At 40.7% G+C, this 26,806-nt stretch overlaps 1 protein-coding gene across 3 annotated transcripts in view; it reads left to right on the top strand.

Moving 5' to 3' along the window:
- EPS8 (epidermal growth factor receptor pathway substrate 8) overlaps nt 1-26,806 on the top strand; it is a 131,666-nt gene that overhangs the window by 32,711 nt on the left and 72,149 nt on the right. Inside the window, exon 1 of one of the 3 annotated variants that reach the window (XM_035346813.1) lies at nt 15,470-15,576. The exons of the other annotated variants lie outside the window; for them this stretch is intronic. The gene's annotated coding sequence lies outside the window, so the exon portion shown is untranslated. Of the gene's footprint in view, nt 1-15,469; nt 15,577-26,806 lie in introns of those variants that run through there. 3 annotated transcript variants of the gene reach the window in all.

The following is a 26,806-nucleotide window of genomic DNA, read 5'->3' as shown; positions in this document are numbered from 1 at the left end:
TAAGAAAATACAACTGCAAATACCACAGGTTTAGTAAAATTTGAAAGACTGCTCAGCCTTTGGGATGGTGCAGCTACAAAGCAAGAAGTAACTTGTACATACAACTTGTTGGAAGAAAGTGTTGGATGTGACTAAGTCCCACCTCAGTCCCAATGTGACTAAGTCCCTCCTCAGTCCCAACACGTTTTGTGCCATCTCCCTCCCATAGGGTTCAAGGTGGCTGCTGGTGCCTGGTGAGATCCATCCTCAAACTGTCTTTGACAGTAGAATTTAGCGTGGAGGTTGTCTGGGCATCCTGACTGTGAGGTTTCTGTTTGCTGTGTGGAAGATTTTACTTTTTTTTTTTTTTTTTTATATTACTGGTGTTTAGAAAGTTCCTGTGTTTGAAAGCAGTGGATGAACTCAGGTGGAGATGTACTTCTCTCTCTCACGCAGCAATGGGAAACCACATTTTTAAGAAGTCAGTGCCTAGCAAGTCAACTGATTGCACAATGCACAGTGGAATTGCTAAGCTGAACCTGTTTCCCTCTATTTTTCCAGTGATCTGTCCTTTTGGGCAGCTGCCTTCTCCATGCCTCTGGAGAGACGTCAGCCACTTGCGCTGAGTGAGCAGAGTCAGGGGCAGCACCTCCGAGGCTGCAGTTTGAGTCCCAGGCATGTGGCGTTTGCACAAGTGGTCACTGGCGAGTTGCACCTAAGTGCAGCTTTCTGTCTCTTTAATAACTGTCTCTTTCTGTCTCTTTAATAACTGGCACCTTTTAGCAAATTGTAAGTTTCTGGATGCAAAGACTTGCCTTTCTTGCTTGTTTGTTCCCATGAGGGAACTGATGAGCTGAGAGAAAATGAGACTGAGCCAGACTACCAGCTAATCTTAGGAAATCCTTACTCTTTGTTTGTATGTTTATGGATTATTATTTTTTCCTCTCCCTCCACAAAGTGAGTAACATCCTGATTGAAGGCAGACTTTGAATCTGTAGCAGTTGGTGTGTCATGCTAGGCAGTATCACAGTACCTTTTTAATCAGAGGAGATTTCATACCCTATGCCTTAGCAGTTCATAGCCTGAAAATACAAGCTGTGGGGCTCTGATAACAGAAGTAGTGACTGGCTACTGTCAGCATGAGGATGATTAAAAATGAGTGTGTGAGCGAGCTTGTTCACTCCCTATCCAGCTGAATAGAAAATGAAATTCTCCAAAGCCTTTTATGTAAGTGTTTTTTTGTTTTGTTTTGTTTTTTTTCCTATTTAAATCCCTGTGTGGCTGTACACAGACAAACTTCATCCCCAGCTTCCTTTTGAAGATGCTTTGTAAAGAAAATACTGTACTTGTTTTGACCTTTGAAGCGTGATCCTGTCTTCAGTTCGATACCAGATGTACCCTCTCTGCAAACGATAATAGCTAGAAATTTCTTTTTGAGGAGAAGGTGGTTTACAGTTGGTTTCTCCCATCTGTGATTTTGTTCTTCATAAAACAATGGCAATCTGCTTCTTCCAGCAGCTGAAATGCTGTGATACTTTGACAGCAAATGTGTGGAGTGCTGCCTTGCACCTAGTAACACCCTGCTTTATTTAAGACACTGTCGTGCTGGGCTGACTGCTGTCTTCCCAGTAGTGTTGCACCAAGGAATTATTAATCAGATGCGGCCTGGTCTGCAAAACACATGTTCGCTATTAAAAACAATGTGTGTCCTTAGCTATTGCTAATGACTCAAACATCTCTGAGAAACCTGGGGTGAAGTAGATTCTCTGTATGTGCATAGAGTCCTATTAAAGTATCAATATGATACAGCTCAACATCAGATACTAAATCTTCCTACGAGTATCAGATTTGAGGATCGGTGCTTTAAGCAGAAGTTTAAAGTGATCTTCTTGAGAAGATAGGAGATCCTGGTAAGGATGGGCACAGAGAGGGCAATATACCATGGGTTCTTGTCTAAGTCCTTCAGATTTTAACTATGTTGTTATGAGTGCTCCTTGGAATATTTGGACAAAAACCTGGAGGTTGGTGCCGGACTGAGGTGTATGTGCTAACTTGATTAACTTGAAAATGACTTTGGCCTGAAAAATCATCAGTGTAATTCTGGCTTTATGCTGGAGGAGGCAAAGACAGAACAAGGAACTCAATTATGTTATTTCAAGGTCCACTAGTTTATTAAACCAGGCTAAAACCAGTATGTTTTAATTAACGGAAAGTTTGAAAAAACAGCTTTTGTGCTATTGTAAAGTAGCCATTGTATTTCTGCAAGTTGCAAGATATGTGCCCTTAGGTTCACCTCACTCATTACTGCTGTTCCTCCTGCTTCAATGCAAGCATAACAGCTGCTGTCTTGGGAACTACTTAAGGTGTACACAGTCGCTTGATATTGCTCCAGAATTCTGAATGCCAGAGCTTAAATGATACAACAATCTCAGCTGTAACTCTGGCAACCTTTGAGGGAAGGTTGCTTTTAAGTTTTTAAAATTCTTGCAATTGATTTTCTGGATGCATAGAAATACAGGAAGCAAGATAGCAATTGAAGTGATATGCTTTTATTTAAAACTGCTGTCACTTGGGTAGACGCGCTTTCTTTTCACCAATAGGTATTTTCAATTATTAGAAGTATGAGACCGTGAGTTTTACAGAAGCCTAATCCTTTCAAGTAGATAAAATCATTCTTGTGCAGCTCAGTGGAAGCATGTCTGTGTCTTGGTAAGGAAGGTCCCATGATCATGAGTAGCTGCTGGCTGTCACGTCTGTGATCCCAGTCTGTTTCCCAAGCCCGAATGCTGGCTTGAATGGAGGAGAGGGCAAAAATCTTTGCTCCACTATGGCAGGGCTGGGAAAGCGTCTCAGTGTGAAGTTATTTCTTTTGAAGACCAAGATAATCAGGAAGGTACGTTGAAAACTCATTGCACAAATAAAGATCAAGTCAGCCAATGCCTGCTTATCACGTCAAGTAGTGATTACACCGTGACGTAAATCACTGGGTGTTATGAATAGGTTTGCCTGTGATTGCACTTAGAAATTTGTGTGAGTTCAAATGTAGTTTCTTCCTTCCCTGAGAGCAGTTGTAATGCTGTGGGCCTAGAGCTTCAACTACAGTGTACGTGGTGAGTGTCCTGCACATTGCGTTAGGCTGTTTTGCTTTCTGCTTTAAATCCCACTCAGTTGTAATCTTTATCTGTAAACCTGAGTTTTCTCAAAACTTTCTCAAAAACTTCTTATATATATATATATATATATATATTGATCATGTTTTTGTATACATAAAGCTTTTTCTTAAATTTATACATCCTTTTGTGTCAGAGCGGTATTAAATCAAGGTGACTGGCTAATACAAATATTGAAGAATCAGGTAAAGGAACCTCCTGCCTCAGTTCACCACAGGAGCTGATTGTTGTTGATGTACTGAAACGTAGTGACAGAAAGACCAAACCCCACATAAACCTGCAAGTCAGTAATGGTCAGCTATCAATTAATACTTTGAAATGTTATGAAAATATTAGCTTAAGCAGTTGATTTGAACAAATCAAAACACTTTTGTTAACATATGTTTTGTTTGGCTCCATGGAATCGCTGAAGCTAGTTGAGTATTTCTGAATGCCTCATCACAGCAAAATAGAATTAATAGAATTAATTCCTGATGAATAGAATTAATTCCTGATGGGAGTGAGATTTAACCTCCTCTTAACTGCTCCAATAACCTTTATTTTGTGTTTTAAAAAATATTCATACGAACCATTATGTGTGTAGTTATTTTTGTTCTTTTTTTTTTTTTTTTTTTCTTTTAATCCTGTGTTTCAAAACACATGTTTATGCTCTGTTTTAGATCCTAAAGGTAGGGAGAGCTTTCTCCCGTCAAGACATTCAAGACCTGGCCATTCACGGGGGGGGGGGGGGGGACGGACGGGGACGATTTGCCTTTGGAGAAATAGGGTAACGTGGGCATTACAAGTGCCGTCCTTGCATGTGGTGCAGGTGCTGCCTCCCATGTGCCCTGCTGCAGGTGAAGGATTGGTATCACAAGTGAGAGACCTGCTGCTTGCAGGGTGTCGACAGCTTGTCATTACAGACAGTGTTACATCTCCTGCTTTGTAAAAAGGGTTTAGAAACAATCATAATCTCTTTCCTGCGGTGACTTGGGGAAAGGTTTTGGTTTGTTCTTTCTAGGCTCAGGGAGCGAAGAGACACTCAACTTTTCATTTCTGCTGAGTTAACAGTTATATTTACCATCTAGGTCAGACTTTCTTAACCTACCCAGAGCCATTAAGCTCCCGGGGAGGGAAAGCGGATGTGAAGAAAAGGAGCAGCGGGGCGGGGGTTGACGAGAAGGAAGAAATGGTAGTTAAACAGGTTTGGGTTTTGCTTACAGGTGTGGTGTTTACTTTCCAGCAGCTATTTCTAGTACATAGGGAAGGTGAGGTGTTGGTAGGTATGTGGCATTTGCCCAGCCATGTGGCAAGGAGGGGTTGCACATGAGCTGGTTCTTCCCATCCCTCGTAACCGGGACTGTAAAAAAGATGTTTTTGTTTAATGTGTAACCCTGTCCGTTCTCTGCTTTGGGCATGCATGCTGAGCTGATTAAAATTAAATTAGCAAGGAGATCCAATTACATCAAAACAAAAGCAGGCAAGCAGGCCCCCCTGCGGGGTGCAGGCAGGGGAGCACCCTTCCTCCTCGCTCCCCAAGGAAGGCAGCTCTTGGGACTGGCACCCACCTGTGTTTTGGGAGGTTGCTGTGGCAATAAGCAGCCTTCATGGAGGGCCTGAGGGCGAGTGTGCGTGCCTGACTTAACTTCTCATGTGTGAAACAAGCTGCCCATTACAGGGCACCAGAGCATGCATTCAGGCAGCGGTCCTCCTGCTCCCCAGGATGAGTCAAGAAACAAAGCTGTTGTCATAGAGCTAGTCGTTGACACGACCTTCACCCAGCGCTCATATACAGTGCATTGCGTTACTTCCATTACTAGCAGGGGCTGGGCGATGGCAGGGAGGTGTGCGTGGATGGGGAGTTGCAGGCCAGCTGATACGCCCGACTTCCGCAAGCTGGTGACACTGAGCTTCTTTACCTGGGCATGAGGAAGGCTAGCAGGGATGGGAACACACTAACAAGGGTGCTCTGCAGAAGGAAAGAGGGAAATGCTATTTATCTGAAAGGTGGTTTTATTTTTTTTCCCCCTAGTGTTTCAAAGATTACATTTTCTGTACTGAGAGAGGAAAAGAACTAGGAATTGCCTGCGTATAAGTATTGTTTCTTCTTAACCTCCTTTTATCAATAAATACTACAACCAAATATGAAATTCACTGCAGTTCAAAATATAGGATTATTTTTCATTAATATATGAAAATCTAAGGTAACTACATTCAGATACAGAAGTGCAAATTAGAATACATGTAGGAATATGTTACATGAGGTGTGTGTGCTTTAAAATTTCAGTGAAGTCTCACTGTTACAAGTATAGTTTGAGGGTACAGTTATCTGAAGATGTTATGAATATTACTTGTAGGTAAAGAAATGCCTTCAAGAATGGCTTGAAATTTTTGATTGATTTCAAGTTCTGTAGCATTGCTGCTAGGCTGAGAATAACAAGCATTTTTTTTCAGCAAAATACATGCCTGCTTCTCTGACCAATTCCCAGAATTGGCAAAGTTGCTCTGTATATAACTTCTAGGAAGTGCCTAGGAAAAACTGAGTCACAGGGGATGATCTGGTGGCCATGACAAACACAGTGAAGTTAAAGTGTCTAATTTTGCTGCATAATTCCTGAATTAAGAAAAAATGAAGTTTGAATTATTCAGTTCTGTGTCAGCTCCTCACCTCTAAAATAGGAAGAATCATGCTTGGTGGTTTCACTTGTGAGGCTAAATGTTTTGAAGGTTGTCTTGCATCTTGACTGAAGCAATAGTAGAGAATCACAGAGGAAGATGAAGACTTTGCAGAAGCAGTAAGACCTTTTCTAGTACTCAAAGTGAAGCCGAGGAAGGCTGAGCACATGACCCCGTGCAGACCGACAGGACTTTGTGCTGGTTGAGAGCACCTAGGGAGGTGACCTCCTCTCCCTCCTGCAGTGTTTTGAAGCTTGTCATCTTCAGGCTTCCACTAGCACAATTTAAACACACTGTCAGCTCGCTTAGTTAAAAACTTCATTCAGTGAGGAGATATTTAATTATGTCTTCTAATACATTATTCAAGATTCTCACCTGACATTCTGAGAATTTGGAGAATGCTGCTAATAGAGTGGAGCCAGCATTCACAGGAATAAATTAATAGCAGTACCATGTTCATGTTTTCTTACCAACTGACATATCCTCCAAGGCTAATGCTGCACCTCCCCTACTTCTTTGAATTCATTTGTTCCGTTTCAGTTCATTCTTTTGAAATATTTTGTGATGAATGGGTTCGCTTTACAAGCCTGTGATCAGCAGCAGCTGTTCATAGTCATGGTTTAAATTGAATCCATCTGTCAATGGGCTCTTTAAAGTGTGAATTTCACCGTATCAGGAGACCTGGTAACACCAGGGCAGTATCTGGGTGCTGGTAGCCAAAAAAAGGGGGAGGGGAAAAAAGGAGGGAGGAAAAAAAAAAAAAAAAGTGAAGTGTCCTGGGATGGGCTCTGGGATACAATTTCCTTTGTTGTGCCATGCTGTAGCCTGGGGAGAGGGAAGCTAAGTGGCTGCAAGCAGTACTTTTGTGCTGACATACGGATAGGTGTTCAGAAGTAGGTTTTATAAACTAATGGGGAGATGAACTGCAGTTAGCGTTCTAGAAACCATATGCTGTGCTGGCTGCCTGTTTTTTTTTTTTTTTTTTTTTTTGTCCTGACGCTTTGATGAACCTCTATCATCAGCTCTTTCTTATTTGTTTGTAGCATTGGGGTAGATCAGTATTCTTCAGGGGGTTGAACTAAAGAGGAGATGTGGCTTATTCAAATCAGCAAAAGGAGTCAATGCTTCCTTTTTGCCCCAGTGCACGTGCATCATTTCTTATTTTGTTTGTACCTAGAGGAGGGGGGAGTATGTCTGCTAAGGCTGCTTTGCAAAATGCATTTATGGCAACGTTTGAGAATAATAAATGGCCACTCACTGACTGCATTCATTGTTCTCATAACTTAATGTAAGGGCTTTGATTCTTAATAATGGTCTTAGTTGCATAGTGGCTATGAAACCTAGTTGATTATTGGACTGCAGCCTTATGGTCTTATCCGCAGGTAGCTTCTGATGTTTTCCTTCTCTCCAGTTTCATCCTCACCAAGACTATAGTGGGAAGACTGGGCTTGTGCTCTGGTACAAGCTTCTTGTTTTCTGTTTTACCATTGTGGTCTCTGAGCATCACTGGACAACAGCACAGCTGCCTCACTGCTGCATCCTTAGCATAAGTGCCAAATCAGCACTTTAATTAACACTAAATTCAGTTCTGGCAAAAGTACAGAGAAAGGATAAAACAAAACATCGAAACAAACAAAAAAACAGACTGGCTTTGTAAGCTTGTATTTGTCACTTGATGCTAGCACAGTTTGAAATGAAGTGCCCATTCTTGTGTGGTGAGAGAAGAATGTCATAGTTTTCCTTCATAGTTTTTCTCCAATATATAGAAAACGGTACTGTATATACCAGAACCTGTTATTGCTGTCCACCTGATAAATACAGATGATCTTTTATTTTTTTAATAGCAACTCATTAATGTGTTCCACACGGAGATGGTGTGAATTACACATTGAGTGAAGAGATTGATTGATGTTGCCTTTTGTTAAGAAAATATGGCTGGCAGGAGTCAATACATGCTCTTTTTTTCCCCTTGAAGTGTATTGTTTTTCCTGCATGTGTTTAATCAGAGAAGTTAGCTGGGGAATGCAATTGCTTTAGAGTTGACAATACCTTGTTATCTTCCTTTAAAATCCTTAGTAGTGTTAAAATACGGTTATTAAGATCTGGTACTCATTTGAATGCCTGCTTCAACTTTGGATTATAAACATGCAGTATCTATAAATTAGCTGCAGGCAAAGAGCAAGCATTCAGTCCTTTGCTATTTGACCTCATAAAGACTAAAAGCTGTGCACCACTCAGCAAGTGAAAAACCTTTATCTGCAAGCCCTTGGACAAATAGGTGTCCTTCCACATAGCTGTTGAGCAGAAGTAGCTCAGAAAAGCCTTCCTAAGAAAATGGCTGGGGCTGGCTAAGGAGTGTAGCAATGCTCTTGTGGAGTGTGCTGGCTTCTGATTTGAGTTTTTTGAACTTCATAAGTTGGGCCTGAACATAGGGAATTGGCAGGAGAGCAGAGGGGAAAACTCTTTCCCGTCCTGCTTACACATGTGGGGGCGAACATGGAAGGAATGAAGGAATGCTCAATAGCATTCTAAGTCTAAGGAATGAAATGCTCAATATCTTTCCTAGACTGTACTGATAAATAGGATGAAGTGGCTTTCTTTTGTTTTTGTTTTAAACAGGTTCTTTTCTTTGGACTTTTACAAATATTTCCTAAAAAAAATAATAAAATAAAATACAAAAATCCTAACAACCATACTTCAGCACCATGATAAATTTTAAGCAGAAATGCTGATCAGTCTGTGTTATCTTTGTGTAGTCTTGTGTTATCTGTAGTTTCTCACTCAGAACTAGATGAATAATGCATTTCTGTTAATACCTGTGACTGACTGAATGTGTAATTTTTATGATGAATTAGTAGCATGATCCAGCATCATTAGTGCTGAATAAAATATTAAGTTTCTTTTGCTTGGTATTGTCCATGAGGAGTTGTGAGTAATGTTCTAGTACCTGGTTTATTTTTTATCAGGTGTACAGGGCTGTTTTGTTCCTGGAAATGTGAACAGGGTAAGGTACAGTGTGAACTGAAGAGGTTTGTAACCTCTGTTAATTGTTGCAATACTTGATGAAGGTTCAAAACTGCAATGGTTGATCCAATAACGATGTGATAGCAAAATGTTGAAATTGCTAGAAACCCAGTTGTCAAGTACTACAGTCTTAGTAGTTAAAACGATGAAGGCTTTATTATGGCGCCTCAATTTATATTGTTGCTATTGCAGCAGAATCTGAAATACCCCTTGGTGCCTTCTGGAGGTGGAAATTTCTTCCATTTTATTTATTTTGAAACTCTAGATGAAAGATCAGTTGACATACAGAAAATGTAAAACCCGGAGTGTTTACTATAACTGACTTTTGCCTGTTTCTTTACCTACAGGATTTCTGTTTAATGCAGCCTAGGCTATAAACGGATTTCCTAGGAGAATTAACTTTTTTTTTTTTTTTTTTTTTTTTTTGGCAGTCCTTTTGCTAAGTGAGTTGACATGACTTACTGTAAGCCAAGTAGAGTTTCTTAATGTTTTCTACTGAGTTTGGGAAGATTTCTGTAGAGGGAGAAGTTTTTAAAAGCTGCTTTCTGATATTTATTCACAAACAATTTTTCCCTGAAAGCTCTTTACAGTGCCCTGTGTAACCAAATAGCATTCAGTGATCTAGTATTAAATACAGGATTACAAAGAGCAATGAGCTAGAGGTTACATTTGTTTGTATTTAATTTTGAATACTTAATTACCAAACATACATCAAACCAATTTACATTAATCTTTTCAAACACTGCTGTGATGAAGTTGCACAACATGAGATTTCACTGGGCAACATGAAAGGAGAACAGTGTCTTTCAGTTTTGTTTTTTAGTGTGGGATGACAGTTTTAGGTTTGCAGGGCAGTCATTGCAGATTGTCACTTCACTGAATAGACTGGGTATCGAGCCACAGCCCTATATACTTGTGATCATGTATGTGGGTTGTTGTTTTTTTTTTTCTTTTCCTTTTTTTTTTTTTTTTTTTTTTTTTTGAGACACAAAACCCATGTCTGTTTCCTCTGTACCTAACCTGTTTTCCTGTATTGTGTGGGCAGTATGTGTTAAGTAACCAGGCAGCTGCCTGAGGAATTACCTGCTGTTCTCTTGTAAGGAGAGGAACCCTTGGAGCGGGACCCACTTGTCAAGGCTGGCGTTGTGCCACTTGCTGCTGCTCCCCCGCTTGCAGTTGCTTATTCAGAGACATGTACGAGTCAGAAAGATGGGCATGTAGGGCTGAATCACACTCCGTGATTTTACGGAGTATTTCAGAATAGCCACTTTCCTGATGCATAATTTAAATTTCATTCCTCCATTGCACTACAGTTAGGTCAAAGCAAACCTGCAATTCTGGCTTCTGTAGCAAATGCTGCCCTGTTTGAAACTGGGTGTGTGGCAAGGCATCATGTTCATTACCAGGCTCCTAATACCCATCTGATTTCATCCCTGTCGGCGTCCTTTCCACAGCTCAGTTGAGAGCCCTTGCTACCATACAGCAGCTGTGCAATGTACAGTGTGTAACACAGTGCTGTGTCTGTGCTTTGTCTTCTGTAGCCAAAAGCATTTCAGGCAAGGGACGGCTGATGGCTACTTTCTCTGTAGGCTTAATTGTTGATAAATAGAGATCTGATACAGCTGACATCTTATTGCTAGGCTCGAATTGTGTCAAGCAGGATTACATGCTCCTGAGAGTGCCTCAGGAATCCGTGGGCTTTGGCACCTGCCTGTTTGGATGGATGTGCAGCTGGTTACAGCTAATAATTAATAGAGATGAAATGCAGAAAAATATAGCAAATAAGGAAACACAAATTCCTTCCAAGAAAAGGAAGAGTAAAGTTCAGGATGCTGGCAGGGCGTTCGTACACCTGCACAGTTTTATAATGCTCTTCTGTAAGCACCACTCAAAGATCTCAGTTTTTAAACAGGGGGGGTGTCATTCTTTGGTTTTCATGCTGATCCCTCAGCAGGGTTAGGAAGGGACTTTCTGATGATCTTAGCAAAGGTCACCAGGATCACCTGCTTCATTACGTGGTCAGTCATGAAGTATTGACTGCTAGCAGATGCAAAATATTAAAGCAAGTAGATCAAACACTCAAGTTGTTATAGCTGTGTGTTGCAAAAGTGATCTCATTCTGTCTTATTTCTTGTCGCATGGTTTTTCTCATTTAAATAATGCTATTGACTTTTCCTTCTTGTGTGTAAGAATTTTTCATATGGTTCTTACCGATATTTTATTTGTGCTTAAAAGAAACAACATTCTCCTACAGGTGTTAAATTGCTTCATCTTATTCATGTTTTGAAAAGAGGCCCAGAGAAATTCAGACCAGAACTCTTTCTACTTAGTTATTATTTTTACTCATGTTGTCTTAAAAACAGAACACCTTCCTATTGTGTGACCCGTTAGAAACATAGCATCTTATTTTAAACTAGTTCATTGCTTAATGGGTTCGATTATTTGATAAATTAGGAAGTTGTAGAAAGTCATTAGAAAAATCATCAGTCATAAAGATTTTTTTCCCATTACTTTAAAAAGCGTGTTTATCTGAAAATGTTTAATTTGTTATTGGTATGGAAGATAAAATTACTCAAGCAGCTGTCACAGGCAACTTCCCCTGTTCCCTCCCTCTGTTTTGTTTCTTCTTTCTGCACTTCTGTGTACTCCATCTGTGTGTGTGTGTGTGGTGCAGGGGGATCACTTTCTCTGTTCTCTCTTCGATGGGCTCATTTTCACTCTTTGCTGGCAAAGAAACTCTCATTATTGAATCGGGAAAATCAGCCAAACCTTGCAGGAATAATTTATTTTAAAGATGGGGTTTTATCCCTTGTGTTATTGCAAGTGGGAGGAGTTCTTGAAATCTATTGCTGTTCTGACACTTCACCTTTGGTTTGAACATCTGCTGTCTACTCTGGGATTTTCCTAAAAATTGCTCAGGTGAGGTCAGTAGTTCATGAGCCTCCTTTAACCAGCCCTTTAGCCTAAGGCTTTGTACCTAGAACCTGGGTGGCCTGGAATAGCTAAGCTTTGGGTACATGTGTCCTGTCTTCCTGTTACTTCCAGGACATGCACAACCTGCCACTTGGTGCTCCAAATTGCTCCATACGTGGGTGTTACATGCTACATGCACTGTTGAAATAACAGCGTGACTGTGTGCTGTTGATAAAAATTGTGAGATGAACTTTGTGGTATACATAGGAAGCTTATGCCTCTGGTGCTTACAATAAATCTCTTTAGAAAATCCCTTTGACAAGTTTGGTAGGGGTTTAATAGGTGCTGTTGAAACGCTAAGGGATGCCAGCACAATACATGTTAGTGATTTCATGTGCTTGGCTTACATTATCAGGAAGGTTCCTACATGTGTTCACTGGGATTTTTCAAAGCAGTTTGGACAAAGTAATCCTGTACATTGTATTCATTTCACAAGGAATTCTGTTTTGTGTTCTGCTTTGAAAATTTAAATTACCATTTTTTCATGGAGGGATGGGTTTCTTTATTTTTAGGTGTTGCACTCTTAAAAAAAAAATGGCAATGGGTTTTTCTTTTAAAAGTCCTTATAATTTGTGATATCACGACATAATAAAATTGACTTCAGCCTTAGAGGTTTTGAAAAGATCTCTTTAGTTTACAAGACAAATATCTAGACAATTAAGTTCTTTACACTGAAATATGAGGTGCTTTCATGTTTTGTTAATACTAAATTCATGATTCCTTGAGTTAAACTAACACTGCTACTGTAAGCAGCCAAACTTTGATTTTCTTCTCCCCTTTTACAATGACATTCATCATTGTAAGATTATAATGCAATGAATAGAAACAAGGTAAATGCTTACTTATTAAGTGAAGGAATTCTTGGTTAACGCCCTTGGAAAACTCAGTGAGGAACTTCACACAATACATAACTCATAAGAAGACGACACCTCTTTGCTGCTATGCAGTTATTTGTCATTTAGGGAAGAAGTCAAGCAGCATCTTGAGTGTCAGTAATACCTGACTGTGTGTTTAAAATATTTTAATTTGAGGTGGAGTTCTGAAAGAATGTATTATTAGCTATGAAAGAATGTGTTATTTACTATTTTGGTATCAATTATCATTAGTCAAAGTATGTTATGAAAAATGACTGTGTCATATGCTATTGATAAATATCAGACTGTTAGCCCTTTGACCATTTATAACTTATTGGAAATGAAGTGTCTTGTAAAAGATGACTTTGGGGGAAGTTGTACTGGGTCTGGCTGGGATGTTAACTTTCCCTGCAGCAACCCATAGAGTGCTGCGCTCTGCACTTGTAGCTAGAACAGCAGTGGTATCACACCAGTGTTGTGTCTGCTGCTGAGCAGTGCTGGCACAGCATCAGGACTCTCTCTGACCCTCCTAGGGGGTGGGCAAAAAGTGAGAAAGAAACATCACCAGGGCAGCTGACCTAAACCAACCAAAGGGGTATTCCGTACCATATGATGTCACACTCAGCAATAAAAGGTGGAAAAAGGAAGAAGAGGGGATGGGTGGGCTCTCGTTGTGAAGACGTCTGTCCTCCTCCCGAACATCGGCTATGTGCGTTGAGGCCCTGCTTCAAGGACGTGGTCAAGCATCGCTTATTTGTGGGAAGTAGAGTAATTTATTTTCCTCTGCACTTCCACATAGCCTTTACTTCTTTTTGTTTAGTTATTCCCTTTCCCCCTCCCTCTTCCCCTTTCCCTTTTTTCCCTTTAGTTGAATAGTTTAATTAATAATAATATTTCCTTAATAATATATATATATATATATATATTTCTCTTTAATTAAATCATCCTTATCTCAACCCGTGAGTTGTTTTTTCCTTTACTTCTTCCCCTCCTTATCTGAGGAGGGGGAGTGAGAGAGCGGTTGTGGTGTTCAACTGCCTAGCACGGTAAAACCACCACAGAAGTTAAAACATTAATATTGGCTCTATTTTGTAGAACTTCAGATTTTTTTTTTCCCCAAAAAATAATGAAGCACATTGCTTCTAACATCTTTCAGTGTATAGTAAAAGTTTGGTGGCAGTGTGTAGACTTTCAAGCAGATTCTACAATAGATAACTTTTTTTGAGTTTTGTATTGAAGGAGAGAACTTCTGACCTGGATATAGTGTTTTTAGTAGCACTTATATCATTTGTAATCAAGCTGAATTTGTTTTTGGATGATGATGAACTACTTGTTTTGAATGCTGCACTAAAATAAAAGCATGTTTCCATACTGAATTTCACTCAAAATTGTTTTAACCATTGACAGAGGAGCTCTAATGGCAGCCTGTGGTGAGAACAAGCAGGAACGTCCATAGTGAATCCAGTGCTGAGGAGGAAGGAATAAGACATCCTTGTTAAGATATAGCCATTTTTTTTTTTTTTTTTTTAACAGCAGTGAGGATAACTTTTCATATGGATGATGTGTACAAGTGGAACTGGAACATCTCTAAGTTGGAACTGAGTGGTGTTGCGTTTGGTCTAGAAGAAGACTTGAAGTGATGCCTGCACTTTTGTTCAGCTGTGACCGTGGCCCATCTGACGCTGCTGTTGCGGGAATAACCTTTGTTTTGGATGGGAGCAAGTTAAGCATCTGTGGTATTGACAGGGACGTAAGAAGGTGTAGAGGTTTTTCTCTGAGGGATTTTTATCTAGCCTAACAGATCATTCAAATATTTTTGTGTTGGCTTAGTGAAGTCACTGGTTTCATCTGTGATCTTTATTTAGGATTTAGGTCTGTCAATGGGCACTGAAGATAGCCGTGAATTTACGAGGAGGGGAGAGAAGCTCTTTTTAAGAGGGTGAATGGGGCCATAGGCCATGGGCTTCCTGAAACTGGGGAAGGAGGGAGGTAAGAAGATGGGCCCTTTGGGAAGGATCATAGTGTGGGTGTGGATAAGTGTGGAACCGTGTCCGGGCCCTGTCCCTACAGTGATTCTGTGCACAGCTGTTTTCCCGCATTCATTCTTTTATGTGGGTGTTACTGTGCTCGCTGCAGCACACAAATCCTCTGAAAGGAATTGGGAGATACACCACAAGGTCATGGCCAGCTTCATGTCTCCCATAGAGAAGGGAAGGGGGAAAAGGTACCTAAAACACCTTTCCTCTCCCCAGAACAAAGAGTGCAGGTAGCATGTGAGGGGCATAGGTGTCCTGTGCTTGATACAGGGTCTGGTCTCTCAACACAAGACCTCAGGTATTTTTCTCTCCACCCTTCCTTTCCAGTGGATCTTGATAAATAGTTGTGACCAATCTGGACAGTAGCTTAGTGAGTTGCGTGCTCATTTTCATTTTCCTGTGTCCATGGCAGTGACTAAGATGACTTTGAGACCAAGAATTTCTTTGTGGTTTAATTACAGGTCCTGTTGACTTTCCCCTGCTGCTTTTCACCCATCCCTATGGCAGTACTCAGCCAACGCCCTTTGTCACCTGCTATCTGCATTTTTAATTTGAGCTGAGTGAAACAAACAAACAAAACTCTTATTTCTCTCATGCTGTCATTTGAAACCTTGCAATGCCTGGAAGGCAAAGAGCTTTGTACCCATCCGGGCTTCCTAAATCTGGTGCTGAGGACCGGATGCTTCTGGCAGCGAGGCAGGGGCTGGCGGTGAGTCAGGGCTCAGCTGATTGTTCCAGGCTGGCAGCTTGCCTGGTGCCGGCTCCCAGCTACCTCATTTAGGAAGATCAGGGATTTAAAAGTAGGAAGAACACAGCTGTCCATCCTGTAGTAACAAGGAAGGGGCTCCTTCTCCCAGAACAGGAAATAGATTTCAGTGGATCCAGGTATGTTTGCTCTTAAGGTACTGTTCTCATTTTTGTTTCTCCAGTAAGCTTTTTTTTTTTTTTTTCTTTCTCTAACTGGAAGTGGTTGAAGTACTTATCAGTGCATTCTTGAGCAATACAAAAGGTCTAAGTCCAAGCTAACTTATGACACCTTGTTCAGTCTGTATTTTGTGGTACTCCAATAATAGAAACTCTTTCCAGTGTTTATAGAAACACTTTGTACTCTCATTTTGTGCACTGGAGTGACAGGATTATGGCTGCATCCACCTATCTGTAGTCATGTCATGTTTGGCCAGGTCATTTTCACCCTGAGAAAGCTGAATATTATAGGTGTTTTTGTTGTTGTTGTTGTTGGTTTTTTTTTTTTTTTTTTTTTTTTTTTTTTTTTTTAAGTTTTCCTTTTGAACTGAACTTTGAGTGCTGTTTCGTGTACAGTACACTCACTGTTTGCAGTGGAGGAAACACTGGAGTTAATTTGATAAAGCTGCCAACCATTGATTTCTTCTCATGCAACTGAATTACCAAAGAAGACAGCAAGAACATTGCTACAGGATCAGAGAAAATTGTGCTCAACTTAGGAGAAGCATTTGGTTACACTTGGTGACTGGGCAGCTCCTTTTTATTAACTGTAGGAAGAGGTTTGGGTTCTGAGGTTGCCGTGGTGCTCGGTGGCAGCCATCACACAGCAGTGACTCATGGTTGTGAGCGTGGGGCCACACCTGTGCTGTCGCCAGCTCAGGTCCTGCTGTCAGTGAAAACGGCAGCAGCCTGGTCCAGGAGTCAGGCTGGTCCCTCAGGAGGCAGGGGTGCATGGGTGGCAGATGGACAGTGAGATGCTCCCAGGTATGTGCTCCATTTTTCCTAGGAGGCAGAGGTGGTGAGCAGGATAGAAACCCTTCGCCATCTGGAATCAACCTGCAAGAAATTAATGGAGCCAGCTGAGCTGTGTTACTCTTCTACTGTTATGACGTTAGCCCTTTAAAAATAATTATGCTAGGTTTATTTTTTTATTATTTTTTTCAAGTGCATTTTGATCACTTTGGCTTCTCAGTTCATATGTGAGAGCAGTCTTTCTGGCCTTCAGATGTAAGTGTTCTGCTGGATATTATTGTTTGACCATCGGAATTAGTCATCTAATTCTATGTTTGACTAAATTGCTAAGAAATAACTTTGTGAATACTAATGGTACTAAATGCATACTGCTTGGTCTTGCAGTCCAAGTGCTTGCTGAAGCAACAGCAACATTTTTGCCTCCAGTGTTCAGCCAGTCCCAGTAATGAATGTTGTGATGTAGCAGAAGTGGCTTTGTGCATGAACTATGTATACTCAAATCCTGGTTCAAATGACAGAAGAGAAAGTTGAAATATCCCCATTTGTTTCACTGTCTGCTTTTCATGATATGTTGTTTTTCAATAGTTCATATGATATTTAAAAAAAAAATAACAAAATGTTGCTTTAGAATGACATGTCTTCTGGAGATTTTACATAGCCATTTAAAGGACATTTTATAAGTTTAAATTGAAAAAAAATCTGGGAAAGTACTATGCTTGGTCACTTTCCACTGATATTAGTACTTCTGGTTCTGTTTTACACAATTTGGTATATTTAATTTTGATGCCTCAATATTTTATTTTGTAACATTTGTGTTGAATAGCTTAAATGACTATGAATATTTTCACATCAATAAATATATTAATTCGCAAACAACCCTAGTTCATGTGTTTGAGAGGATTTTTATTTTTTTGTACATATTTTTAAAATGCTCTGAATCTATGGAGCAATGTGCTGGGCACACCGAGCTAGGATTCCCAGTTCCAGTTCCCCTGTCTCTGAGTACCTTGAATTCAGAGCACTACTTGCGTGTAGTTGACCATAACCTCATGAGAGGTGATGACTACTTCAGATGCACCACTGACTGCTATCCTGCCTTCGGATTTATTCTGTCCCTCAATTTCCTATATGTCCCCTTCACTCAGCATTCCCCTTCTCCTTTCCTGAAAAAGGAAACATCAAATCCTCTATGTTTTTAAAATATCATATAATTTCCTTTAGTTCAAAGGAGGAATACTACTTAGAGTTCAGCAGATTCAACTGAAACAAAGTTACTGTTTCCAGCTCTAGAAAGCTAGCTTTGGTTAATTTTACAGTGTATAATTTTCTGTGCACTAATAAAGCTTGTTTTTTACTTTCAAATCTAAGTTGTGGACATTTTATTGTAACTGTGCACCTGAACATGTGAAAAAATACAACTTTTTTTTTAGTTTCTCTTTCTGAATCCTGATTTTTTTCTTCTTGCTGCTGTGATGCCTGTTCTGAGATTTATATTGGTCTGTGGCATTGAAGAATACTTGCTTCAAACTCATGAAGCTTGAATTAATTTCAATGAATGATTAAAAAGGATGAAGCAGCAAAAGCTAGATTTATTAATTAATCTTTTATTTTTTTAATTGCAAAACACTGAGGAAGAAAGGCTTTGTGTAATAGTAGCTATAAGTCTGGAAGAGAACAGTCTGCTCCTAGAGATGCTTTGGAGTGGGTGTACAGTAGGGATGCCAGTCTCTATTTTATTTCTTCATTATGGGCATTTTTGTTTCAAAGCAGTTCTGTTTATAAGGATTACAAAAGTATTTTGTAAAAAATATAAATTTTGTAAAAATTAAAGATTACAAAGATTAAAGATTTTGTAAAAAATAAAGATTACAAAAGGGGACGACAACATCATAACTTCACAATACAAGACAGATATATAGGTTATTTCACAGTATCCTTCTTGGATTTTGCAGAGACTCATTGGTTTAACAGCCACCTAAAAGTGAGTGGTTACATTGCATTTAAGTGTATTTAAGCTGGTGCTGCTGTCCATCTGCTCCTGCTTAAGTTTTTAAAAATTCTTCTCTGTCAAAGGTGTCAACAGTTTCACCTCTGCCATCAGCAACTTCTTCCTGCCTGAGCTTTTTAGGTGGCTTGCATGCATCGTAAGTCCATGTAGTTAATAACTCAATATATAAAATACTGAAAATATGTAGAACTGAATGGAGTTTTAAGCTGCAATTTTATATAAAAACAGAATACGTGGCTGACCAGGGACATTCTAATGGAGATTAGGCGGAAACAGAGAGTGTTTCGCTACTGGAAGGAGGGCCAGGTGTCATGGAAAGAATACAGGGGTGCTGTTCGTGTTTGTAGGGAGAAAGTTCGTGTGGCCAAAGCACGCCTAGAGTTGAAGCTGGCTGTGTCTGTGAGAGAAAACAAAAAGGGTTTTTTTAGATATGTGAATGGAAAAAGGAGAACTAAAGAATACATAGGGCCGCTCCTTGATAGGGAAGGTCTCCTCACAGACAATGACATAAGCAAAGCAGAGACGCTTAACGCCTTCTTTGCCTCTGTCTTCATTGCCGATGATGGGCTTTGGGACCCAGGGTGCCCCGAGCTGGAGGACCGGGACGGTGGGGATGACAAACTCCCAACCGACCCTGAATGTGTGCGGGATTTGCTACTCCACCTCGATCCCTATAAGTCCATGGGTCCGGATGGGATTCATCCCCGGGTGCTGAAAGAGCTGGCGGACGTCATCGCGGAACCTCTCTCAATTATTTTTCAACGATCCTGGGAATTTGGAGAGGTCCCGGTAGACTGGAAGCTGGCAAATGTTGTGCCGATTTTCAAGAAGGGTCAGAAAGAAGACCCTTGCAATTACAGGCCTGTCAGTCTCACGTCAGTGCCTGGTAAAATCATGGAGAAGATGGTTCTCAACCTTATTGAGGCGCACCTGGGGGACAAAGCAGTCATTGGTCCCAGCCAGCATGGTTTTGTGAAGGGTAGGTCCTGCCTAACTAACTTGATTTCCTTTTATGATAAGATCACCCGTATGGTGGACCAAGGGAAACCAGCTGATGTGATTTTTTTGGACTTCAGCAAGGCTTTTGACACGGTCTCCCATAGGATCCTACTGGACAAAATGTCCACCATACAGCTAAATAAAAACATCATACAATGGGTGAGCAATTGGCTAACGGGCAGGGCCCAAAGGGTTATGGTAAATGGGGCTGCGTCAGGCTGGCGGGCGGTCACTAGTGGGGTACCTCAAGGCTCCATTTTAGGGCCGGTACTTTTCAATATTTTTATAAACGATCTGGATGTAGGAATAGAAGGTATTTTGAGCAAGTTTGCTGATGACACCAAACTTGGAGGAGTCGTGGACTCGAATGAGGGTGGTAAGGCCTTGCAGAGAGATCTGGATAGGTTGGAGAGCTGGGCGATCACCAACCGCATGAAGTTCAATAAGAGCAAGTGCCGGGTCCTGCACCTGGGACGGGGAAACCCTGGCTGCACGTACAGACTGGGTGATGAGACGCTGGAGAGCAGCCTAGAAGAGAGGGATCTGGGGGTCGTGGTAGACAGCAAGTTGAATATGAGCCAGCAGTGTGCCCTGACAGCCAGGAGGGCCAACCATGTCCTGGGGTGCATCAAGCACGGCATCGCTAGTAGGTCAAGGGAGGTGATTGTCCCGCTCTACTCTGCGCTGGTGCGGCCTCACCTCGAGTACTGTGTGCAGTTCTGGGCACCACAGTATAAAAAGGACATGAAACTGTTGGAGAATGTCCAGAGGAGGGCTACGAAGATGGTGATAGGCCTGGAGGGGAAGACGTACGAAGAACGGCTGAGGTCACTGGGCCTGTTCAGCCTGGAGAAGAGGAGGCTGAGAGGAGACCTCATCACAGTCTACAACTTCCTCGTAAGGGGGTGTCGAGAGACAGGAGACCTTTTCTCCATTAACACCAGTGACAGGACCCGCGGGAACGGGGTTAAGCTGAGGCAGGGGAAATTTAGGCTTGACATCAGAAGGGGTTCTTCACAGAGAGGGTGGTTGCACACTGGAACAGGCTCCCCAGGGAAGTTGTCACTGCACCGAGCCTGTCTGAATTTAAGAAGAGATTGGACTGTGCACTTAGTCACATGGTCTGAACTTTTGGGTAGACCTGTGTGGTGTCAAGAGTTGGACTTGATGATCCTTAAGGGTCCCTTCCAACTCAGAATATTCTATGATTCTATGATAATACCAACGGTAAGGGAGGTGTTTGGCAATTACACAGCGTAACTAATTGAGCTGGAAGACAAGTCCTTTTTGACAGGCTGTGGTCATGCTCTGACTCAGGAGAGCTGATTTATATTGGAACAGAGGAGGAAAACTATGGGATGTGAAACTGTATACAAGAAAAAATATGGTATTTTTGCAACCCTTGAATTGCAAGCATGGGAATTGTTACCCTTAGGTAATTAGCTGTCCTTTAACTCTTTGATACCACCATGGGCAACAGTGAGCTGGTGTTCCCCTCAGCATTTGCACGCTGTCTGGTGCTTTGCCTCTTCCCCTTGAGCCAGTATTTCCAGCAGGGCCAAGCAGGATGCTTGCCTTAGCAGGATGCTTGCCTTCAGTGTTCCTTATCTTTGCTGTCCTTCAGTCTGCCACCTTTACTCATATTTAAGAGCCAGGCTAGTGAAAACCTTGTAATTGAAAGTGTGGAGCTAAAGACAAAGTGAGGAGGGAACTGACGAGGTCTGGCTTGTAGCAGCCTTTCTAGGAGTAGGATTGAGTAGAAATCCTGATGAATAAGGTTTCAACCTTAATGGTTTTTCTGTTTTAAATGCATTTTTTCTTCCCCCCTTCCATTTATCAGTACTGGTTTTCCAGTCACCAGTTCTCTTCTCAGGAAAAAACAGGGTATGCAAATTTAAGTTGTGATGAAAGAGGCATGGAGAAACACAAGTAAAAGAATTCTTTCTTCTTGGAGAACTTCCTTTTTTCTTCCATCTCTGCCTCCCTCTCTCTCTCTCTCTCTCTTTTTTCCTTGTAAAAAGAAACTGAAGGTCTGTCTTCACTTCACAAGGAGAGACCTCCTTTCAGCACTGTATTGAAGTACAGTGTGCTGTTAATCACTTATGTGTTTTGAATTGGAAGAAAAAATCACTCAGGTTATTCACTTCTGTGCTCAGTCACAGAGATAAATCTGAGACATGAAAGTGGGTGTTTTGGTTTTATCCAAATAAGGAGAGAGGGAAAAATATTACAAGTTGGTGACAGCTTTAATGCCCAGATGTGAATACTTCAGTAACCATCATGTCATATAAATCCCAGACACCTGTCCAAACACCAGAATTAGCCTAGAAAAAATATTATTTATTTTGCTACTTGAATTTAGTGTATACTAAAATCAATGTTTGCAGCTTGAGCTTAAATGCATTTTAATTCTGTTTGTACTAGCAAATGCTTGAAAAATCCAGCACTATCATACTGATTATGAATTAGGACACGCAATTTTTTAACTTTTTAAACAGAAATACAGAATGATAACAGACCAGTGGATATGTTGAACCAAGAACCTGACCGTGCAGAACCAGTGCTCTTTCAGTCTGTCTGCAGGGGCAGGGGTGCCCTTATATGCTCAGCAGACACTCCTGCAAACCTCGTGTTTGGCCAGAATGAGTTAAATTTCAAAAGCATTTGCTTATGTGAAACCTTGGATCAACCAAGTGCATGTTTTTCCAGGGGGACTGAAGATTCTTAAGCTTTTGAGCCCATTAGCAGTGACTCTTGCTCAGTTTGCATGCAAGCTGTGCAGTCTGGACATGCATCCTCTCTGCTCTCTTGTGGGGATGCTGTGCTTGCTCTGTAGGAGACATTTGAGGGACTGCTGATGGTGGTGATTCCTGGATGGGGGTGAGAATTAGTGGAACTTCAGGCCAAAAAAAGCATGTTTTTCAGCAACTTCCTTTTTCTCTACTTCCCTAGGAAAGGGTAGGAAAGTACCCAAATTCTTTCTGCATAGGTGGGTCAAGTAGTGAAAGGCAAGGATGTTCTGAAGTTCTGTTTAAACAAACACAGAACCCTGTAAAGCTTTAGTCACAATCATTTCAGAAAGCAGTTGATTGGATCAATGACTGTTGATTGGAAATACAAAATGCAGGTGGCAGAACAACTTTTAAATTCAGAGAGGTGGAATTGAAGGGATTCTTGCTACATATATAACATTCCTTCATCACCTTATTTTCACCTATTTTCTTCCCTTGTTCATCCTCTCCTTTGCCACAGAAAATAGATGTGGTGGGGTGGCACAGAGGATAAAGGCCAGTAGGTAGAGTTGAGTTATGGAAGCAGAAATGCCGATGTCCTTAATGCTTGTTAAGATACTAGGTCAACTGTGTGGTAAATTTATAAGATACAGACTAAGATACCTAGCCAGCACAACAAGCAGCAACACAGCTGTGTTGGTATAGTGATGGCCAGGCATTGTGCCTTTTAGGACAGGACCAAATATCTCAATGCACTGCTGTGGAAATACAACAGTTTGTGAGACATCTTCAATGTACTTCATTGCACCGTATGGATATGTAATCAGGATGCAGGCAATGCACAAATACAAAAGCTAATTATACATAAGGTTGGTTTAGCAGGTAGAAAAATGTTCTCACTTATGCTCATCAAACCCAAACAAGGAAACTAATTGTGAATTTAAGGGAGCATCCGCTGATACACTCTGAAGGTTTACTTCTCTGTCTTCCATATGAGTCATAAGAACTGGCAAAAAAAACAGTGATTCCTTGTGAAACAAAAGGGAACCACCTGCTGCCACTAGGCTGTCAGGGATATGCAAGAACATATTCCCACAACCAGTCTGACACTTGCTTCCTGACTGAGAACACATGCTTTGTGAAGTCTCGTGAGAGAAAGTAAAGCACAGAGAGAAACTGCCGACTTCCTAGGGTGAAGCTACACTTCATGATTTAGGAGGTTTGAAAGGAACAAGTTGCAAAAAGTTTCAGAAAGGTGGAATGTGGCAGGTGGGGATAACGCCTTACCAGTCCTGAGACAGATAGATAGTAGTTCTCTTGTGCTTTGGAATAGTGATAGATCTTGTTTTCACAGTAATTTGTCACCAAAATAACCATTTGTTTTTAACATTTTTCATGATATTCATATGATGACATTTGAGTTACTATGACTTTTTGAAGTGCATATGTTCAGAGTTACATGTATGTGTGTGGATGTTGCACAGGTGGTATCCCTACACATTAACAGAGAGGCGTTCAAAAACATAATTTTTCCCATACCAAGATGACACATCCCAGGTCTGCAGTAGTATCAAGACATAGTGCAAACTTGCAGTCCTATCACCTGCCATTAATACTTTTCCTGGGACACGTGCTCATGTTGTGCATCTCAGAGCAGCTCAAACAGCTGCCTTTATTATCAGGGTGAAGAAGAAGAGGTAGTAATAGTAATATGTAAGTGCAGGAAGTTACGCTTGTGGGAGAGGCATCTGCTCCTCACCCCTGGAGCAGACATCTGACCAGAGCTACCTTGGCTTGCAGGTCGTTGCTGGCAGTATTTGGTCCTGGACTAGAGACAGCTCTGCTGAGCCTTGAGGCATGGAGGCTGCACAGCTGCCTTAGGCTCATGATTGCTGTGCTGGTGCTCGTCCCATTAAGACGCAGCCTTCCATGCCATGTAAACCTGGACAGCATCTCATTCTTGTAGGAGCTTCATGTAGCTAAAAGGCTTAGCAGCTTGAGACGTAAAAAGCCACAAATTTGAGAGAAGTTAATTTAGCTTGTTTTGTTGTATGCCAAAGACTGTCCAGAGGATTCAGCAGAAAGGACAGCAAGCTCTAATCTGCTTTGGCAACATTTTAAGACACTCTCAATGTAAAGTAAATATTTTGCTGATGTGATGTCAACCATCCTCTTAAATTTGAAATATTGAAGGAATTGAAAGCTCTGACACCAACAATAATATGAAACGTGGTTCTGTTTCTGTTCTCTGCCCTGTTTTTGATTCACTCTTTCATGGCATGAAATGAAATGGATCTGAAGTATCGTGAGCACAAATGGAGGGTTCTTTAGTAACATATACATATATATATGTATTAAGATATACTGCCTGCTAACTCGGACTCTGTTCAGTAAGATGAACAACAGTGTTTACCGAAGATTTTACTCCTATTTCAGTGAGGCTTCTTAGCTTAGCGAGTACCATACTCCTTGACTTCTTTATAAGACATGTAAGGCTTCATGTCATTACTTTTGGGTGAATTTTCTGAGGAAATAGCAGAATGGCACTAGATAGCAGCACTGACTTTTTACTGAGATACTAAGATACATGCACATCTAGATGTACATATGGTACATGCTATGTTTAATTAAAGAGAAATAGTTAGCTTTCAGGAACTTTAGGTCAGATAATGGTAAGAAAATAATGGTGATGTGTTTCTTCTATGTGTCCTGGGAGGCTGTGGAAGCCAGGCTTCCTGTTTTGCTATCTGTTTCTTCTTTTAGAGGCTCCCTTATCTCTCCAGCATCTAGATTCCAAAGAGCAGGCACTGCCACTAGCTATTTATACTAAGTATTGTCACAAATACACTCCAAAATATTTTAAAACCTCTCTTTCAAGCATATGTTTCATATCCTAATATTCATAATAATTTCTAAAAAAGTGGTAGCTTGCCAATTGCTGAGAATTTGTGTGGCCTGTTCCTTTTCCGTCACTTACTAACCAGTCTTGTAAAATATTATTTAGTCTCATTCTGATAGGATTGCAAGGTAAAATAGATTTTCTACTCTATATAGTCTATAGTCTATAGTCTTGAGTGAGATGATGAGCTGGTATTTATGCATAAGATGTGTGTTATATTGTACATACTATATGAATAACCTACACATATGATGTTAAACTTCAAGAAAAAACACTTGTTAAATGTTTTTGTACTAGTACATGTGCTTGTTGTTTTGTTGCTGTAGTTTTTCCCATTTAAGATTGCTTGTACCTGCAGCATTTTATGAGGAAAAGCTTCAGTGCTTGAATTGGATAGTGATTGTTTAAAAGGAGCTTCATGAGGCTGGAGTTTCTGTTTGGCTCTAGATTAAAAATTTGCCAATCTCGTAGGCTGATCTCCTGTCCTGAGTGTTTTCACATCATAAAATTTGTGCAGACAAAAGTGTGCTCTGACATCATTGCTTTATCATGTTACCTGTTAGTGAGTGGTACAGTAGGGACCATCTGGATATGTAATTGAAAATTAATGAAGAACTTTGCCTTATATATGACACAGCAGTGTTCAGTTTGCTTTGCTACAATAGCATTAATATCCTATTGCAAACAGGCATGAAAGTAGTAGACCTTATTTATCTCACTAGTCAGCAGCAATCACTCCTGACTACACACCGGAGCCAGATCTGCTGAGTGCGGAGATGCCTTTTTTATGTTATTTATCAGACTGGAACTGCTGCCTTTACTCTCAAAGCATTTTATTTATTTATTTTGGAGATACTATTTTTGCAGAAGAAGTGAAGTGTAAACCAATTTGCAGAGAAACAGCATTCAGAAAAAGTACTTCAAACGTGCTTTTATTTTATTAAGTTATTTCCTTCATTTTTTTCCCCCGTTATTTCAATATCTAACAAATAGGTTCAAAGAAACTTGCTATTTGGTGAAGTCATTTGTATGCTGCCCTGGAGCTGTTGATAAAATGCCTGTGATAAAATACTTGTCACCATGTATAGAAGTGAATCAAGGCAGAGTATAGCACATGACCAGCACAGGGTTTTCAGATGCTTCATTTTATTTCTATTTATCTTTTGTATATGCAAAATGTAGTGACTTTATTTTTATTATTTTGTCTGTGGCCAGAATTGCAAGAATGTTAATAGTTTTAGTAAGTGCATGAGAAGATAAAGCCACGTTGTAAATAAGCAATGGGTTATGAGGAAAAGAGGAGCTACAGGGAATTATATTAAAGTAATGCCTTGTCTGAGTGCTGCAAGAAGCTTTGAGATTCAGCATTAATCGGTGAAGAGAATAATTGCTACCAATTACTAAATATATAATGTTTTAACAAGGGGACAGGTGTGGGGGCAGAGGGAGGTGAAACAGGTTCAGGAGTAGCTGGTGAACCAAGCTGATCCGGGCTGGGCTGATGTTGCTTACCCTCAGCAGAGCTTCCTGGGATGCTGCTGCAGCCACGCCAATGGCTGGGTTTGCAGGCAGCTTCTTATAGATGCTAATTAGTGTATGATCTGTGGCTCTTGGCCTAGCTTCTTACCATGGCTTTGAGACATACCCCGAGTCTGGAGAGCATGAGGCATACAGTAATTTATTTGCTTAAAATGAACTTGATATTATTTAAGTATAGAACAATCAATACAAAGGCTTGTCTGTGAAACAAGCTGACACCTG

The sequence above is a fragment of the Oxyura jamaicensis genome, chromosome 1 (genome assembly GCF_011077185.1).
Source record: "Oxyura jamaicensis isolate SHBP4307 breed ruddy duck chromosome 1, BPBGC_Ojam_1.0, whole genome shotgun sequence".
NCBI classification, from domain to species: domain Eukaryota; kingdom Metazoa; phylum Chordata; class Aves; order Anseriformes; family Anatidae; genus Oxyura; species Oxyura jamaicensis.
This window is presented reverse-complemented; position numbering and strand designations above follow the sequence as displayed.